Source organism: Cherax quadricarinatus, unplaced genomic scaffold, assembly GCF_038502225.1.
Source record: "Cherax quadricarinatus isolate ZL_2023a unplaced genomic scaffold, ASM3850222v1 Contig2, whole genome shotgun sequence".
NCBI lineage: Eukaryota > Metazoa > Arthropoda > Malacostraca > Decapoda > Parastacidae > Cherax > Cherax quadricarinatus.
Window position 1 is genome coordinate 1,080,074 of NW_027195028.1, and position 10,989 is coordinate 1,091,062.

A 10,989-nucleotide genomic window follows, 5' to 3' on the forward strand; every position below is an offset into this window, starting at 1 on the left:
CATTGATTTCTTAATGATAGACAACAAATTGAGCTCTGCAAGACCTTGATGTAGCTTCATTTGGTAATATAATAAAAACTAGTATTGAAGACTAAGCGCATCGCAAAATTAAGCAGTAGTTGCAGCATCATATGATATATTATACCAGCATCTTAAATTGTGATAATCTCACGAGGTTCATTAAAAATCGTCACATATAAGTACGATAAAGCACTTAAATTACCGGAAACGGCTGAAGTCCCTTGATTTGTATTCTCTGGAACGCAGGCGAGAAAGATACACAAAAATTCTTGAGGGATTAGTAACAAATCTGCACACTAAAATCACTCCCTACAAAAGCAAAGACTCGGCAGGAGATGAAACATTCCCCCAATGAAAAGCAAGAGAGGCACGAGTACGCTAAGAGACAACACAATAAGTGTTTGGGTCCCAGGACTGTTGAACTGCGTCCCAGCACACATAAGGGGGATTACCAATAGACCCCTGGCTGTCTTCAAGAAGGAGCTGGACAGACACCTAAAGTCAGTACCTGATCAGTCGGGCTGTGGTTCGTAAGTTAGTTTACGTGAGGCCAGCAGTAGCAGCCTGGTTGATCAGACCCTGTTCCACCACAAGGCCTGGTCTCAGACCGGGCCTCGGGCGCGTATACTACAAATTTAAGGTAAGAATCCAGGAGCGAGCACCATTAAACAAGCCAACGAACACAGCTTCAATAATCCAGCTGTTTGATGGTCCTTTCAGGAAGCCGGAGGATGGGAATCATCCAGCACTCTACCAGGATTAAAGCATGCCGGCTCCTGATGACCTGATAACGTAATGAACCGACGACCTGATGACCTGGCTAGCCGATGCCCTGATCACCCGACTAACACCCGATGACCTGGCTATCTAGTGACTTGATCATCTGATGCTGTTATGAATTATGAATCAGATGACGTAATGCATTACTGCCTGATAATGAAAATTACCATACAAACGATCATAATTTTTAAAGGGGTGGACCGGTAAGCCAGCAGAAGGCCTCGGTCAGATGACCAAAGCTCCAATGACGGGTCATAATCTGACTAAGACCCGCGTCAGGAAACATTTGTCCTGTTTCCTGACGAACCTTACCTAACCTAACCTAATGACAATTACCTAATTTTTGAACCTGCCTGATGACCTGGGTGTATCTTGACAAGTAACATACATGCTCCGCATATCTGTTAATTTTAATTTTTCCTGAACATCATTCACTGGCCCACAAAACACTTGTCGAGACAACACTGGTTCGTACAACATTGGTCCACTAAACATTGGAATAAATATACTAATTTACTAAATATTGTCTTAACACTCGTCCACACTACATAGGTCCCAACAAAACTGGTTCACACAACACTGGCGTCGAGTACTGGCCAACACAACACTGGTCCACACAACAATGGCCAAAACAGAACTGGTACCACTACACTGGAACTACCAAGAATGGTCAACGTAACACTGTCGTGACAACATTGGGCCACACAACACTAGCATCAAACAACTGTCATCACAACATTGGCCCACATAACAACGCTCCATACAACACTGGCCTCGCACCACCGCACTACACTGGCGTCTCAAAACTGGTCCACACAACAATAGCAAACAACACTGGCATTACAACACTGTCCACACAACACTGCCCCTCTTGAAACTAATGTCTCCGTCGATCAAGCACAACAACACTGATTTGGGAAAAACCTTTAGGTTGTCTCAGACAATTTGTTGGGTTGTCACGTCCTTACTGCTCGGAGTTTTCACTCTCCCATCCAACACACTCTCTCTCTTTCTCTCCCTCTTACATCTTTGCTCCCCTTTACTCTACCTTATCTGCCTTCTCTTAGTGAATAAATGTGTGTACCCACCCATGTATAAATGATTGCCAAAATATCTTTTTACTCTGTGTTTGTAGATGAGATAATCTTAAATGATGCTAAATCTCAAGTAACAGTAACTTCAGCTTTGCCAGAGTGAAGCATTTTAATCTTTCACAGATACTGAACCTATGCAAGTCGGACATATTCACAAAATTATGTGTATATTTTAAATTAAAGAATCAAATTCTTAGGAGCACATTTTATTGTCTTTAAATATTCTGTTAAGGAATGTGAAATTTGGTATCTAATAATCTTAAGTAAATTTACATAATTCAACTTAAAAAATAATCACCTATTCATAATAAAATTAAATTATACTTGATATTAGCAAGAAAGAAATTATTTTCCGATATTAATAACACTAACAAAACTGTTTAGGCAGTGCATTTGTAAGTGTTGTACTAGGCAGTGCATTTGTAAGTGTTGTACGAAAGAAGAGAAGGAGAGTTCTTCCCTCGACAAGGACGGACAACACGTTTACTGTCAAAGCTGTTCAGTTGCTTCGGCGACACGTAACACATTTTGAGGTCTGATCATGGACCGGGCCACGGGGGCGTCAACCCCCGTCACACCCTCCACATATACGGACGTCTCGCAAAAGATATATCAAATATGCGCTTATGAAAATTATGATCATTATCATTATTATTAGTCAATGGTCCACGTCGGACTGAAACGTTTCCGTTAGTTTCGGTCTCTTATGTATGGGTCATTTGTGTATTGTTCCAGTCATGATATTGTGTTTTTAAGCCTTTAATTCTGAAGATACTAGACAAGAACTTTGTGCATTACACATGTTACTACAGTACTTGAGGGGCAGAGCAGTTATAAAGCACAAAGAGCTATAAGTAGAAAATTTAACTAGATTGCTCCTTCTGTTACATTAATAAAATATGGTTACAGGACCTACACGTGCAAGTAGATCGTTCTCCGATGTCTTTTATTTAGACTTTTCCCGCTGCAATGATCTGTGCACTTCAACTGCACCTTCATGCATGTAAATCTCCTTCCACAGCGTATCCTGCTGTTGCAGCTGCACCTAACTTGCCCATTGTATGCGTGTTGCATACAGAGAGTCAAGATTTGCTGACTTTGTCCAGAGTCTAGAATCGTCCCAAACGACATGGAAATTCTTGCAGGGTCACGTAAGTCGCGGTCTAGATCCAAGGCACTGGTTGACACTTCACCTTGAGTAATCCAACTTCGGTTACTGCTTAGAGCGATGTTTTCCATCGATTTACGTTTTTTGGGCAGAAAAATCTCCCCGTGCCTTCATGACAAGTCCTGGTTTCTAGTCTTATATTCTGGGAGTTAAATGATACTGTCATTCACGTCTTATTCAGAGTGAAAATTGACTGCGAAAACCTATGCGACTTGAGCAGACGTTCACTCTAGTAATACTGCCTTTATATCTTTTGCAATAAAGACAGATACGTTATCATAGTTTGTCAGGCAGTGGAAGACGGTAAGAGCCTCGGCTTCTTCTAGTTACTGCCTTTGCTGCTCAGCTCTATTGTTGATCGTTAATGCTGCTGGTAATGCGTGTGTATTACACCATATCTACTTGGTAGAACTATTTCCTGATAAGTTCAGGAAGGTGGTCCTGTAGTTCGGCTGGTAGCACGCTGAGCTCACACACTGAGTGTCCGTGGTTCGATCTCCTGTGCGGGTGGAAACATTGGGCGTGTTTCCTTAAGACACCTGCTGTCCTTGTTCACCTAGCAGTAAACAGGTACCTGGGTGTTAGCCGACTGGTGTGGGCCGTATCCTGGGGACAAAATTAACCTAAGTTGCCCGAAATGCTCTGCATAACGAGGGGCTTTCTATATAGTATGTCACTGATGTCGACTTGGTCAGTATATGTTTTATCATATACTTGTAGAAATAAGGATTATTATCATCATTATAATTATTTTTATCTGAGTACTGACAGAAGATGGTGACACTGCCATTTAAGGGCTTAGTGTAAAATGAACTTGGGGAATCTGGCAGCATGGTTAGACTATACATCACCTAGAACTTCTTCATATCAAAATGTTTTTTCCCACCTGTAGTTTTTCCCATCAGTTAGGGAGTACGTGTATTATATTTATGAAGAACATGTCCATATCTATTTCTCTATGCTATTAGCTCAGCATGTTGATGTGGAACTGTATTCTGAGATATGAACAGAGATCTTTTCTCGATTTTCCCAAAGCCTTTTATTAGGGTTTCTAGGACATTGCATATATCCAGGGTATACAGTTCTCCAAGGACAAATAGGAAGGTATTTCCAAGGATACTGGTGATCTGAATCAAACTCAGAGCTTCGTATTTGAAAGTTTTCTAACTAGACATGTCTTCGTGGTGGTGATGAGAGTCGTAATATTCTGTTGGGCATTTCCTCTCAAACTCATTCAGAAACTGAGCAAGCTCAAGGTGGATAACCATCCACTTTCTAAAGGCAGATGGATTGATTCTCTTCGTCTCCCAGCACCGCCAGAACCCTTGACGATACCTGTGTTTTCTTATGGGTCGGAAACACTGGCATCGTCGACAACCCATTGACTATTTAGATAAATGATGGAAAAATGGATAGACTTTCCATATAGCTGATTTGCACGGAGATCCATCTTACAAAGTTCTGGTTATACAGGGCAAGATTTACTTTTTCTTGTTTTGCTTTTTTAAACAATTTGGGGGGAGGGCATAAATAGTGACGGATCATCAGAATGCCCCAAAATGATCTGGATCAATTCATCTCCAGTATATAATTCATGTATTCACCATAATGTGTGAAAGGAATCTAGTGGTTTTGTACGGCCTTTCCAAATGTTCTGAAATTACTGTCAATCTGCGTGGTTAACAGTGAAATACTTGACGATATCCTTATCAGCATAATGAAGATTCCCAGCTCAGGGTGACATATTTCATTGCTTCCCTCCATCCCCATATCTGCTCTTACCACATCCCCTGTCATTCTTCAGATCCCTCCTCTCTCTTCTCTCCCTCCATCCATCCAGCGAGTCAAGTGACCCGACCATCTCAGTGGGGCGGTATAAATCCAGGTCTGATGGCAGTAGTAGGAGGTGTGTGCTCCTGAGGTCATAAGGTCGAGTTACTGCTCCAGTGACGGCTGTAACATCAGTCTCTGTACTGGGGTTGGTTAACACAGTCTTGCGATATCTAACCCAGAAAGAGGAACAGTCATCAAAGCAACGTTGGACACTCCATTTCAAAGCATTCTTCTTGTACCCTAGTTTATGAGTTTCTGGACTCGTGTTAACGTTTATTTACCTCACCTGCTGTTTAATCTTATTCAATTTGTGTGTGGTTACTATCTGTCAAAGGCCCTTGTCGATAGGCACTTGGCCTGTCGTACAAACGTAGTGTGCGTACTCAACTAATTGTGGTTGCAGGGGTCGATTCATAGCTCTTGGCCTCCTGTGTGTGTGTGTGTGTGTGTTAGTTACCATTTTGCCCAAGGCACCTGCTAAGACACTTGGTCTGTGTGTGTGTGTGTGTGTGTGTGTGTGTGTGTGCTCACCTAGTTGTACTCACCTAGTTGAGGTTGCAGGGGTCGAGTCCTAGCCCCTGGCCCCGCCTCTTCACTGGTCGCTACTAGGTCACTCTCCCTGAACCATGAGCTTTATCGTACCTCTGCTTAAAGCTATGTATGGATCCTGCCTCCACTACATCGCTTCCCAAGCTATTCCACTTCCTGAATACTCTGTGGCTGAAGAAATACTGTGTGTGTGTGTGTGTGTCGTGGAAGGGCAGACTGAACTTCTCCAACAGGAGTCCTCAAACCAGATCCAATGAATTTCCATTGTAGGAAACCACGTTAATAAACATGATAATTTCCCCTAGTGCCTTAATTATATAAAATTTATTTATGAAATATTAACTGATAAAGCAAGTATCAACACAATGTTGCAAGTCAATGTGTTTTGAAGTCAACATTTTGCCAACACTTGAGTATTTTGTTTTCTAGAAATCTAAACAGAAAGAAACAGGATTAGAAACAGGATTAGAAACAGTTGAGAAGTTGTCAGGGATTTATTTTGTTATTTTCTCATTATAATTAATGACAGTGAAGTGTCTGGTAATTACCAGACGGTAATTACAAAATCGATGTAAATAAACTTTAGAAATACTAATTGAAATGGAATTTTCTTAATCTTATGGAAGTATTCGAAATTTAGTGTTAGCTTTAATTGGTAAATAATGAGTTTAGAATATTAAGAATAGTTTTAGTGGGTGGGGAATAGTTTTAGTGGTTGGGGAATAGTTTTAGTGGTTGGGGAATAGTTTTAGTGGTTGGGGAATAGTTTTAGTGGTTGGGGAATAGGTTTAGTGGTTGGGAATAGTTTCAGTGATTGGGGAATAGTTTTAGTGGTTGGGGAATAGTTTTAGTGGTTGGGGAATAGTTTTAGTGGTTGGGGAATAGTTTTAGTGGTTGGGGAATAGTTTTAGTGGTTGGGGAATAGTTTTAGTGGTTGGGGAATAGTTTTAGTGGATGGGGAATAGTTTTCGTCGAAGGGAAATAGTTTTAATGACTGGGTAGTTTCAGAAACTGAGGGAAGGTTTTTCGAACATAAAAAAAAGTTTTAAAGAATTACCGGTAACTTTAAACGGGACGTATTTTTAGTGGACGTGGGGTGATTTTAGAGGCTGTTGGGTGGTTTTAGAGTAGGAGGTGGGAGGATATTTAAGAACCTAAGAAAGAAGGAACACTGAAACAGGTCTACTGGCCTACGCGAGGCAGGTCCAATTCTCCCACTGGCTTAAGCCAATGCCTTGACCTAGTAAGGTCAGACACGTCACTTAAGCGAGGAGCACAGCATCCGACCTAGTAGCACAAGCTAGTCAGGTCCAACTCACACCCACCCACACCCACTCATGTATTTATCCAACCTATTTTTAAAACTACACAACGTCTTAGCTTCTATGACGGTACTCGAGAGTTTGTTCCACTCATCCACAACTCTATTGCCAAACAAGTGCTTTCCTATATCCTTCCTGAATCTGAATTTTTCCAATTTAAAACTATTGCTGCGAGTCCTGTCTATCTTAGATATTTACATCCCCTTTATTAGTTCCTGTTTTCCATTTATACACCTCAGTCATATCCCCCAAATTCTACACCTTTCTAGAGGCAGATTCAGGGCCCTCAGTCTACCCTCATAGGGAAGCTTTCTGATACATGGGATTAACTTTGTCATCCTCCTTCGCATGTCTTCCAGTGCATTTATATCCATTCTGCAATATGGTGACCAGAACTGAGCAGCATAATCTAAATGAGGCCTAACCAAGGATGTATAGAGTTTAAGAACAATCTGAGGTCTCCTATTATTTATACTTCATGATTTGAAGCCAAGGATTTTGTTAGCTTTATTGCGAACACTAATGCACTGATGTCTTGCTTTCAGATAAAACTAACCACAAGTCCTAAATCCTTTTCGCAATCCGTAATATTAAGATCTACATTTAGTTCATATGTGGCATGGTTATTTTCCTGTCCAACATTTAGAACTTTGCATTTGTCTATATTAAACTGCATCTGCCACTTCTCGGACCACTGCATCAGTCTATTCAAATCCTGGAGTGCTGTAATGTCCTCATTAGAATGAATTGGACAGCTTATTTTGGTGTCATCAGCAAATCTGCTTATGTCGCTATTTATTCTCCACATCTATGTCGTTTATGTAGATTGTGAACAACAAGGGGCCCAACACTGACCCCTGTAGAACACCGCTTGTGACGGGTCCCCATTCTGATTTCTCGTCATTTATGCAAATTCTCTGCCATTCCTATTTGTCAACCATGCCTTTACCCAGGAAAAAAATTTCTCCTCCTATTCCGTGTGTCTTAAGTTTCCTCAACAGCCTCTGATGTGTAACTTCATCGAGAGCCTTACTGAAGTCCATATACACAATATAATATTCAATACCATGATCTACCTCCTCAAATACCTTAATGAAGAAAGTTAGTAAATTCTTAAGACAGGAACGCCTCTTTGTAAAACCGTGCTGAGATTCATTAATCAATTTATGCCTATCAAGATGGCTACGAATTGCTTCGGCAATTATTGATTCCATGAAGTTTCCCACTATGGAGACACTTTGATCAACGCTCCAGAGAACCGGTTCCAGACAAGATGAACTTATACAGGTTGAAGGACAGTTTTAACAAGTTTTAGATGATGAGGGACAGATTTAGAGACCGAGGCATCGCTGCAGATGTTGATGGGTAATTTTATTGAATGAAATGTGGCTTTAGAGGATGAAGGGTAATAATTAGGAGGTAAGGAATTGTTTAAGAACATGTAGCGTAATGGATGGAAAGCTTCAGAGGTTATGGAGTGGATTTAAAGGATGACATGCAGTCTATTATTGATAAATGGTTCAGAGAACAGACAAGTTGATAAATTAGACTGATTACCTCAAACTTCTTCTGATTTTCAACTATTTTCTCTGTACTGGACTGAGGAAGCTACTGTGTGGCGATGCGTTTCCAAAGTAAAGATACCCAAGTGTTGCACTATAGTTTTCTGAGTGAATAGAAACATTTATAGGTCAAGGGGTCTTCTTAGAGGATGTGGCAGTTGTGTTGTAAGTTGTACACTTACAGAGTAGAGAAAGATTAGGTGAAATCCATTTTAGGTACCAGCCAGACATTTACATGGGAAAATAGTTACACCGTAACTGTTTATAATAAGGTAACTTGACTCACGAAATCGTAATGACACGATTGCAAACAAACCATACCACTGGTCGGGTTTGAACCCTCGAGTTTTGAGACTCTGATTGCGGGTTCAAACCCCACTCGTGGTATGGTTTATAATAAGCTAAAGGAATGAGAGAGAGAGAGAGAGAGAGAGAGAGAGAGAGAGAGAGAGAGAGAGAGAGAGAAAGCAACTCTCAGGTAAAGGAATAAGTGATGAATAACTCCTTGAAACTAGTGCCGGTTTCCATTACTTTTTCTTATGTAAAAGAAAAGTTAAATTCTTGACAACATTGACTCTGGCAGTAAAACTGTGAGTGTCTATGAATATATAAGACAAGTGTGATGCACATCCGAGTCCCTTGCTCACTCAAGTGTGTACTTCCCCACCTTCATTCTCTGCTTATATGGAAGAATAACTTTTTACTGTACTAAAATTGAAAGTACTTGTAACTTCATTTGAGTACTTCTTCCTTCTATAGGTGAAAGTGTTTGGTTTCTTAGCGATCCCCGTGAAAGTTAGAGCAATTAAACTTTCTCACAGGTTTTCTTATGTGCAGGAAGTTGCAGGCTTTAAGGTTGTTAAAAAAATAGTTGTAGCGGGAAGCATTTTTTTATATTGATGAATGACACAAACACACACACACACACACACACACACACACACACACACACACACACACACACACACACACACAGACATACACACACACACACACACACACACACACACACACACACACACACACATACATACACACACACACACACACGCCTTCCTTCCCTCAAGTCATAGCACCACTATCCCCACCCAAACACGACCCAAAAGAAGACATAATCAAGACCCTTACCCATGGAAATGAATGGCATAAAATACCGACACAATGGAAATATAAACATATATGCAGTTTAATGTGATCCTTTATTGACAACGTTTCGCCCACATAGTGGGCTTTTTCAAGTCACAAACAGATCTACCTGGGGTGGAAGGAACGCGTACCTTCCACCCCAGGTAGATCTGTTTGTGACGTGAAAAAGCCCACTATGTGGGCGAAACGTTGTCAATAAAGGATCACATTAAACTGCATATGTGTTTATATTTCCACCCCTACCAATACCTAAAGTTCTCTTCCCCAACCCCCAGACCACATATCCCCCCTTCACCCCAGCCTCCTCTGTCATCCCCATTTACATCCAGGATTCTGACCGTTCCAAGGCAAATAATACCCCCCCTCACCAGTGCCAAAAACCTACATCAGCTCCTTCCACCACCTGACCCAAGTGCAAGGACCAGGAATTTAGGAACCAGTGAACTGGAACACAGTAACCAATGAAAGCTGGAAGGTACACCATTGTAGATGGAGTAGCAAATAAAAGTAATGACACAAACGAATAATGGAGGCATTCAGGGATTTCATAGCACTCACAGAGACATAACTAACGGAGTTGATAACAGATGCAATCTTCCCTGTTGGATACCAGATTTTGAGGAGAGGCCGAGGAAACAGAAAGGAAGGAGGAATAGCACTGCTAGTCAAAAACCGGTAGATATTTGAGGAAATAAGAGGAATGGACAGAGGGGGAAGTAGATGACTACATGGTAGGTACACTGAAGACCAGGGGTCCGGTGGTGATGACAGTAGTAATATGCAACCCTCCACTAAACAGCAAGAGACCAACACAAGAAAATGATGAATGTAACAGATCAATGGTGAATATAGTAACTGAGGTAACCAGAAAAACCCACATGATCAGGTCAGAGTTACTGATCTTGGACAGCATAAATCACAATGTGATTGACTGGAAGAACCAAGAGCCACACGGGCGACCTGAAACATGATGGGTTAAGATGCTGAAGGTGGTAATATAGAACGTCATGCACCAACATGTTAGGGACACAACGAGAGAATAGAAGGTGAACCAACAAGGTTGAACCTTGTATTCACCCTGAGTGGTTTTGACATGGGGGATATCAAAGGCCCATCAGTGCTAGTGACCACACAGCCCTCATTCTCGATTACCATTGTGTAAGTGGTGGCAGAGAAAGAAGCAGAAAGGAAATAATGTGATAAGCCAGACTTCGAAAGAGGGGGACTTCACAGGCATGTGACATTTTCTGATTGAAGTGCAGTAGGAAAGAGAACTAGAGGGAAAGACAGTGAATGAGTTGGAGTGTGTGGCTGGTAAGTGAAGACAGGAAGAGGAGAAATTCGAACCCAACAGTAAAAGAAACAATGAGAAAAAAGTGAGGAATAGCCAAAGGTGTAGAGAGGCCACATCATGTCAAGAAATTGGAGAAATTGCATAGATTTGCAACTAGACTAGTCCCGAAGCTAAGGGGTATGTGTGTGATGACACTAGAGAACAGAACTAAGGGTTACAG

The 10,989-nt window shown here is 41.3% G+C and overlaps 1 non-coding gene across 1 annotated transcript; it reads left to right on the forward strand.

Moving 5' to 3' along the window:
- Positions 1-2,321: 2,321 nt before the first annotated feature.
- On the forward strand, positions 2,322-2,426 carry LOC128685860 (U6atac minor spliceosomal RNA). Its single transcript, XR_008406569.2, has one exon. It is a non-coding gene; the product is annotated as a U6atac minor spliceosomal RNA (small nuclear RNA).
- Positions 2,427-10,989: the final 8,563 nt, after the last annotated feature.